Source organism: Scyliorhinus canicula, chromosome 20 (genome assembly GCF_902713615.1).
Source record: "Scyliorhinus canicula chromosome 20, sScyCan1.1, whole genome shotgun sequence".
Lineage (NCBI taxonomy): Eukaryota > Metazoa > Chordata > Chondrichthyes > Carcharhiniformes > Scyliorhinidae > Scyliorhinus > Scyliorhinus canicula.
The window spans coordinates 75,913,883-75,923,122 of record NC_052165.1 but is presented as its reverse complement, the minus strand read 5'-3'; the positions used below and the strand labels follow the sequence as shown (position 1 = coordinate 75,923,122).

At 50.4% G+C, this 9,240-nt stretch overlaps 1 long non-coding RNA gene across 1 annotated transcript; it reads left to right on the top strand.

The window, feature by feature from the left end:
- Positions 1-8,822, top strand: LOC119955287. The gene is made up of 3 exons (XR_005458423.1): positions 1-85; positions 336-458; positions 8,793-8,822. It is a non-coding gene; the product is annotated as an uncharacterized LOC119955287 (long non-coding RNA).
- The last annotated feature ends 418 nt before the right edge of the window (positions 8,823-9,240 follow it).

Genomic DNA, 9,240 nt, shown 5'->3' with positions numbered 1-9,240 from the left:
CCCAATGCCTCCTGTACCCAGCAGGACGGAAGCTTCAGATGCTCCTGTGTGACTGGCTACACCTGGAATGGATCTGTCTGTACAGGTGGGTGATGGGAATCATTGAACCCACTGGGGAATGAACTGAAGTTACTGCTTCCATATAGGACTGGAGATTTTGTGTTGTGAGGATCAGGTTACTCCATTTGGGACCTTTACCCACTGAACCAACAGAGGGATCAGTTCATCATTTATAAGAAGCGTGGTCAATTCCTTAATATGAGTGTGCGTAGAAAGTTAAGGATTGACAATTCTGGGGTTTCTCCAGTGAACTCTTTCTTTCTTCTCAACTTCAGATGTGAATGAATGTCAAAGTGGAAGCCACGACTGTCACAGCTCAGCCTCCTGTTTCAACAGCCCCGGCTCTTTCCAATGTGTGTGTAAGGCTGGACATACTGGAGATGGAAGGAATTGTTCAGGTAACTGACAATAAATCATCCCAGCAACTAATATCCCCATTTTTATTTTAGGTATTCATTTTGCCGAAAGTAGGAATCTCTGAGAGGATGTTTCAGTCACCTTGGTCAGGATGTCTCACCCACTGCCTGAACCAGCTGGGACATTGGAAGGGGGGAATTGTAACATTCTGAACCATAACATAAATGCTGAAATGTCTGCCTGTATTGTGTTGTAGCTGTAAAACCTGTGCTACTTTTGACCAGTTTACTTACTCAAAGGTTTACCTCGGTGTCTTTATTTTTTTTTTAATGAACATTTTATTGAGGTATTTTTTGGTATTATAACAACACAATAAACAATGTACATGAAACTATAAACATCATGTGAAAGCCGCCTCCCTCCCTAACAGGTCCCACCTTTTATTAACCCCAACTCGAAGCTAAACTAACCAACCCCCTTCTGCTGACGATTAATTTTCTGTGAAGAAGTTGACGAACGGTTGCCACCTCCGGGCGAACCCTAACATTGACCCTCTCAAGGCGAACTTGATTTTCTCCAATCAGAGAAAGCTAGCCATGTCAGATAGCCAGATCTCCGAATTCGGGGGCTTTGAGTCCCTTCAAGCTAATGGTATCGTCTCCGGGCTACCAGGGAAGCAAAGGCCAGAATGTCCGCCTCTTTCTCCTCCTGGATTCCCGGGTCTTTCAACACCCCGAAAATCGCCACCTCTGGACTCAGTGCCACCCTTGTTTTTAACACCATGGACATGACGTCCGCAAACCCCTGCCAAAATCCCCCAAGCTTCAGACATGTCCAGAACATATGGACATGTTTTGCTGGTCCTCCCGCACATTTTGCACACCTATCTTCCACCCCAAAGAAGCTGCTCATCCGGGCCACTGTCATGCGAGCCCGGTGAACAACCTTGAATTGTATCAGGCTGAGCCTGGCACATGTTGCGGACGCGTTGACCGCACTCAACGTGTCCGCCCATAGACCCTCCTCTATCTCTCCTCCCAGCTCCTCCTCCCACTTGTGCTTCAGCTCCTCGGTCTGCATCTCCTCTGACCCCATAAGTTCCTTGGAAATATCCGAGACACTCCCTTCTCCTACCCACCCTCTGGAAACTACCCTGTCCTGAATCTCCCTTAGCGGTAGGAGCGGGAAGGTTGACACCTGTTTACGTAGCAAGTCCCGCACCTGCAGATACCTGAATTTGTTTCCCCTTGCCAACCCAAACTTCTCCTCCAGCGCCCTCATACTCGGAAAGCTCCCCTCAAGAAACATATCCTCTCAATCCCTGCTCTCCGCCACATCCGGAACACCCCCATCCATACTTCCTGGGGCAAACCGATGATTATTACAGATTGGGGACCAGACCGATGGTCCCTCTGCTCCCTCATGTCTCCTCCATTGCCCCAGACTCTCAGGGATGCCACCACCACGGAGCTGGTGGGGTACCGTGCAGGCGGGAACGGCAGAGGCGGAGTTACCAATGCCCCCAAACTAGTGCCTTTACATGAAGCCTCCTCCATACGCTCCCATGCTGACCCCTCCCCCACCACCCACTTCCTGATCATGGCTATATTTGCCACCCAGCAATAGTTACTAAAAGTTGGCAGCACCAGCCCTCTCTCTCCCCGACTCCGCTCAAGCATTACCTTCCTTACCCGCGGGGTCTTGCCCGCCCAAACAAAGCCAGAGATCACTTTTTCGACCCGTTTAAAAAAGGACCGCGGAATAAAGATGGGGAGACATTGAAACACGGATCCCGGGAGGACCGTCATCTTCACCGTCTGCACCCTCCCAGCTCATGACAACAGGAACCCGTCCCATCTCTGAAAATCGTCCTTCATTTATTTTTTATAAATTTAGAGTACCCAATTATTTTTTCCAATTAAGGGACAATTTAGCGTGGCCAATCCACCTACCTTGCACATCTTTTGGGTTGTGGGGGTGAAACCCACGCAGACACAGGAAGAATGTGCAAACTCCTCACAGATAGTGACCCAGGGCCGGGATTCAAACCCGGGTCCTCAGCTCCATAGGCAGCAATTAACCACTGTGCCACCGTGCTGCCCGTAAATCGTCCTTCATTTGGCCTACCAGCCGGGCCAGACTTAATTTATGCAGCCAGTCCCATCCTGCACCACTTGAATGCCTAGGTACCTAAAGCTTCCCTCGACTAATCTAAACGGCAGCTCCCCCAATCGCCTCTCCTGTCCCCTCGCCTGAACCGCAAACATCTCACTTTTCCCCACATTTAGCTTCTACCCTGAAAACCGGCCAAATTCCCCGAGACTCCTCATGAGTCGTTCCATCCCCTCTAATGGGTTTCATACATACGGACGCATGTCGTCCTCATCATGATCACATTTAACAACCTTCTTGCATTAGCCACCAATTGCCTACTCTTAACAAACCCCGTCTGGTCCTCCCCAATAACGTCCAAAACACAATCCTCAATCCTGGAGGACAAAATTTTGGCCAGCAGTTTGGCATCCACATTCAACAGGGATATCGGGTTCTTGTCTCGCTTCAGAATCAGCGGAATCGTGGCCTGTGACATCGTCGGGGGCAGCACCCCTCTTTCATTGAACATCCTCATCAACAAAGGCCCCAAAATCCCAGAGAGCTTTTTATAAAATTCCACTGGGTACCCGTCTGGCTTTACCTGTCTGCGTGGCCTTCAGACCCTCCACTATCTCTTCCAACTCGATCGGGGCCCCCAGTCCTTCTACCAGTTCCCCGTCCACCTTTGGGAAATACAGCCCCCCCAAGAAGTGCCTATCCCCTCCGGCCCCGGAGGGGGTTCTGGCCTAGACAGCCTACTGTAGAAATCCCTAAATGCCTTATTCATCCCTGCTGAATCTCCAACCTGGTTCCCATCTCCGTCATTTGCTTTCCCTATCTCCCTGGCTGCCTCCCTCTTTCTCAGCTGCTGTGCAAGCATTCTGCTGGCCTTCTCTCCATACTCATAAAGCGCCCCCCTCGCCTTTCTCAGCTGCTCCACCGCCCTCCCTGTGGTTAACAAGCCGAACTCCGCCTGTAGCCTCCGCCGTTCCCTTAAAAGCCCTGCCTCTGGGGTCTCCGCATACCTCCTGTCGATCTGTAGTATCTCCTTAACCAGTTGGTCCGTCTCTGCCCTGTCCACCTTCTCCCTATGGGCCTGTATCGAGATCAGCTCCCCTCTGACCACCGCCTTCAGGCTTCCCAGACCATCGCTGCTGAAATTTCCCCCATGACGTTGACCTGCAGGTATTTCTGAATACATTTCCTCAGCCGCTCGCACACCCCTTCGTCAGCCAAAAGTCCCACATCTAACCTTCAGTGCGGGCGCTGGTTACTGTCTTTACTAACCTGCAGGTCAACCTAATGCAGAGCATGGTCTGAGATTGTGATCACCGAGTACCCCGTGTCCACCACCCCTGCCAGTAAAGCCATGCTCAAAATAAATCAATCAATCCGGGAGTAAACTTTGTGCACGTGAGAGCAGAAGGAGAACTCCTTCACCCTCGGCTGCCCAAATCTCCATAGATTCCCCACCCCGCCCCTATCTGCTCCATGAACCCTCTTAGTTCCTTTGCCATTTCTGGCACCCTGCCCGTTTTCGAGCTTGACCGGTCCAAGCCAGGGTCAATAACTGTGTTGAAGTTCCCTCCCATGACCAACCTATGCGAGTCCAGGTCCAGTATCTTCCCCAGCATCCTCTTTATAAACTCCATATCATCCCAATTTTGCGCACCACATTTACTAATACCTGCACCCCCTCCAGTTTCCCACTGACCATAATGTACCGACCTCCGACATTCGAGACTATTCTACCCGCCTCAAACACCACCCGCTTATTGATCAGAATCGCGACCCCTCTAGTCTTTGAATCCAATCCCGACTAACCCAGCCTTTCCTCAGTCTAATCTGGTCAGTTACTCTAAGGTGCGTCTCCTGCAACATTACCACGTCCGCCTTCAGTCCCCTAAGTCTTGACCGGCGCATTTAACCCTCGAACATTCCAGGTGATCAGCCTAGTTGGGGGGCTCATTGCCCCCCCTCTTCGCCGATCTGCCATCCCCCCAGGCAGCCTCCGCCCCCCAACCTCCTCTCTGTCCCTTGGCTCAAGTCCCTCCCTCCTTCCCTCATCAGCAGATCATTTTCATCCCCTCCCTCCCTAGTAACAACACTCTGTAATCCTCTGTAACCCAACCTCTTTGATGAACCGAACATATGCACACACTCCACTGCCAGCCGCTAGCTTGGTGGCCCCCATCTCTGGCGCCGGATCGTCTCCCACCTATTGTTCCCTCCCCAACCTCCCCCCCCTGCTCATGCAAACATACTCCAACATCAAACAATCCCCACGCAATTGCCCGACAGAAAAACTGCAAAGATTCCCTTGGAATCTTTTGCATGTGCCTGTGGGTCCTCAATCCCCCAACAGTGCAAATGAAAACCCTAACTCACCAGCTCTGCCACTAGTCCCAAATCAATACAGAAGGCATTACAAAAGCTTCCACAAAACAAAAAACTAGAAACCTTTTGGAAAAGAACAGAGAAACAAAAAGAAAAAAAAAACATGAATGTTGCAGCAAAGTTCAAAAGCTCTCAGTCCACCACCAGTCCTTTCCTTTTCACGAAGTCCAACGCATCCTCAGGCGACTCAAAATAAAAGTGTTCCTTGTGCATGACCCAGAGATGGGTCGGATACAACAGTCCGAACTTCACCTTTTTCTTAAAAAGGATCGACCTAATCTGGTTGAAGCCTGCTCTTCTCCTGGCTACCTCCACACTCGGGTCTTGGTAGACCCGCAGGATAGTATTGTCCCACTTACAGCTCCGTGTCTGCTTGGCCCACTGTAGAACACGCTCCTTATCCAAGTACCTGTGGAATCTCACCACCATTGCCCTCGGGGGTCTCCCATTCGTGGCTTCCTCGTGACTGCTCTGTGAGCCCTGTCCACCTCCAAGGGTTGGGGGAAAGCCCCATCCCCCAGCAGCTTCTCAAACATGTCTGCAATGTCTATCCCAGCGTCCGCTCCTTCGGACCCCTCTGGGAGCCCAATGATTCTCAAGTTCTGCCGGCGGGACCTATTCTCTAGGTCCTCCACCTTCTCCAGGAGCTTCTTCTACTAGTCTCTCAACACACCCCCACCTCCAACTCAACCGCAGTTTGATGCTCCTGCTCTGCCAGCGCCTTCTCCACCTTCTGGATCGCCCGATTTTGGGTGTCCAATCTAAGCTCCAGCCGCTCAATCGACTCTTTTATCGGGTCCAAGCAGTCCTGTTTCTGCTTGGCAAAGCCATCCTGAATAACTTGCATCAGCTGCTCCATTGACCACTGGGTCGACAAACCAGAGGTCCGGTCCTCCGCCATGTTGTCTCCCCCTGCAGCTCCAGCCCAAGCCTTCTCTGTCTTTCTGCCTTTACGAGCACTTCTAGTCCTTCTCTCCCTGCACCGATGTGGGAATTCAGTAACAATTGCCTCTGTCCTCAGCTTTACAGTTCAAGTCCGGTAGAAAATCGGGGGAAAAGGTCCAAAAATCCAACCCGAGCGGGAGCCACCAAATATGCGACTTACTCCTTCATAGCCGCCACCGGAAGTCACTCAGGTTCTTTATTAATGAGGAGAACTTAGGGCATCATGTGGCGCATGGATAGCACTGGGACTGCAGCGCTGAGGACCTGGATTCGAATCCCGGCCCTGGGTCACTGTCCGTGTGGAGTTTGCACATTCTCCCCATGTCTGCGTGGGTTTCACCCCACAACCCAAAGATGTGCAGGGTAGGTGGATTGGCCACACTAAATTGCCCCTTAATTAGATAAAAAATAATTGGCTACTCTAAATAAAATAAAAAATTAATGTGGAGAACAAACCACAAACATAAATTCAAGTTTAACAAGATTTATTGAACACAATTAACCCATACATTACCCACAAAATATACAATAGAGGTACCCAAGATCAGTTTACACAACCCGCAAAGATGGCTTGGTTGCACTATGGATTCGATCACTGCGGTGGTTCACTGAGGTGGTTCTTGCTGGCAGTCTCTTCCTTCCATCCTTCCTTCTCTGGTCTGGTCTTCACTGGTCTGGTCAAGGTCATCTCCCACGTTGAGTCGTTGCTCCTGAAGTGCCTTGGTTGCCTGTTTTTAACCCCCCTTCCTTCACACCCTTTGGCCATTTCCTCCGGCTTTCTGCCAATGATGCCTTGGGAGGAGGTGCCAGCAGCCAATGGTCTGATTCAGACTGTTTGACAGGACACCTGAGCTCAATCCATGTGCCCCATCTCTGGTGGTCTGGGCTGCACATAACCTGTTCCCATATAATGCAACAGCAGAAATTCTGGGCGACAGAAAGTCTGGCCTGATCAGGGCTACTGACAATAGCCCTGTGCATATCAATAAGGTACGATGATCTACTTGATGGGTGATTGACCATGGCGTAGGTGCAGACATGTTCTGGCAGCTTGTCTGTTGGTTGTGTAGTTGACTTTGGTCAAGTCTGAATTCCAACAGCACCGCTGAGGTTTGACTGAAGTATGATTTTTAAATGGCCAATTCTTTAATTTAAGACATCCAATTTAAATGGCCTTAAAGTTAAGCACTGGTAGGTTACCACAGTCGTCTTCTGTTACTGAGTAAAAGTTGCAACCTTGCCAGGAAAAATAGAGGATTATCAAATTAGTAGGGCAGCACAGTAGCATTGTGGATAGCACAATTGCTTCACAGCTCCAGGGTCCCAGGTTCGGTTCCCGGCTGGGTCACTGTCTGTGCGGAGTCTGCACATTCTCCCCGTGTGTGCGTGGGTTTCCTCCGGGTGCTCCGGTTTCCTCCCACAGTCCAAAGATGTGGCAGCAGGCAGCAGGGTAGCATGGTGGTTAGCATAAATGCTTCACAGCTCCAGGGTCCCAGGTTCGATTCCCGGCTGGGTCACTGTCTGTCTGGAGTCTGCACGTCCTCCCCCTGTGTGCGTGGGTTTCCTCCGGGTGCTCCGGATTCCTCCCACAGTCCAAAGATGTGCGGGTTAGGTGGATTGGCCATGCTAAATTGCCCATAGTGTCCTAATAAAAGTAAGGTTAAGGGGGGGGTTGTTGAGTTACGGGTATAGGGTGGATATGTGGGTTTGAGTAGGGTGATCATGGCTCGGCATAACATTGAGGGCCGAAAGGCCTGTTCTGTGCTGTACTGTTCTATTCTATTCTATTCAATTCAATGTGCAGGTTAGGTGGATTGGCCATGCCAAATTGCCTTCAATGTCCAAAATTGCCCTTAGTGTTGGGTGGGGTTACTGGGTTATGGGGATAGGGTGGAGCTGTGGACCTTGGGTCGGGTGCTCTTTCCAAGAGCCAGTGCAGACTCGATGGGCCGAATGGCCTCTTTCTGCACTGTAAATTCTATGTATGATAAGTACAAAGAAAAGTGTGAGTGCTCCATCAATCTCGTGGTGAAGAGGGGAAGACAGGCCAATATATCTAAACGGCAGAAGGTTCCTGTACTCCTGCTGTAATTATCAACATCTCCACTTTAAAGATGTGAATGCTTATGGGATATAATTTTGTCACCATATCATTACCCATCAGGTCAGCACGGTAGCACAGTGATTATCACAGTTGCTTCACAGCTCCAGGGTCCCAGATTCGATGCCCGGATTAGGTCACTGTCTGTGTGGAGTCTGCACGTCCTCCCCGTGTCTGCGTGGGTTTCCTCTGGGTGCTCCGGTATCCTCCCACAGTCTAAAGATACACAGGTTAGGTGGGTTGGCCTTGCAAAATTGCCCTTAGAGTCCAAAAAGGTTAGTTGGGGTTACCGGATTATGGGGATAGGTTAGAAGTGTGGGCTTAAATGAGGTGCTCTTTCCAAGAGCCAGTGCAGACTCGATGGGCCGACTGGCCTCCTTCTGCACTGTAAATTCTATGATTCTATTGCATTGCTGAAATTCTACTGCGCATCTAGACATAGAACATAGAACAGTACAGCACAGAACAGGCCCTTCGGTCCTCGATGTTGTGCCGAGCAATGATCACCCTACTCAAAACCACGTATCCACCCTATACCCGTAACCCAACAACCCTCCCCCCCCCCCCCCCCCCCATTACCTTACTTTTAGGACACTACGGGCAATTTATCATGGCCAATCCACCTAACCCGCACATCTTTGGACTGTGGGAGGAAACCGGAGCACCCGGAGGAAACCCACGCACACACGGGGAGGACGTGCAGACTCCGCACAGACAGTGACCCAGCCGGGAACCGAACCTGGGACCCTGGAGCTGTGAAGCATTTATGCTAACCACCATGCTACCGTGCTGCCCTTTGTGATTCCTTCAACTCAAACCTTTTGTTTCTTATCTGCAGTTATTGACGTGTGTGTGAACAATCCGTGTGGGCCCGATGCCTCCTGTACCCAGCAGGACGGAAGCTTCAGATGCTCCTGTGTGACTGGCTACACCTGGAATGGATCTGTCTGTACAGGTGTGTGATGGGAATCATTGAACCCACTGGGGAATGAACTGAAGTTACTGCTTCCATAAAGGACTGGAGAATTTGTGTTGTGAGGTTCAGTGCTGCACCACTTGGGGCCTTTACCCATTCAACAAACAGAGGGAATCATTTTATCGTTTATTAGACTTATGTGGTCAAAGCCTAAATCTGGGTGTATGTAGAAAGTTTAAAATTGACAAAGCTGGGGATCTTCCAATGAACTCTTCCTTTCTTCTCAACTTCAGATGTGAATGAATGTCAAAGTGGAAGCCACGACTGTCACAGCTCAGCCTCCTGTTTCAACAGCCCCGGCTCTTTCCAA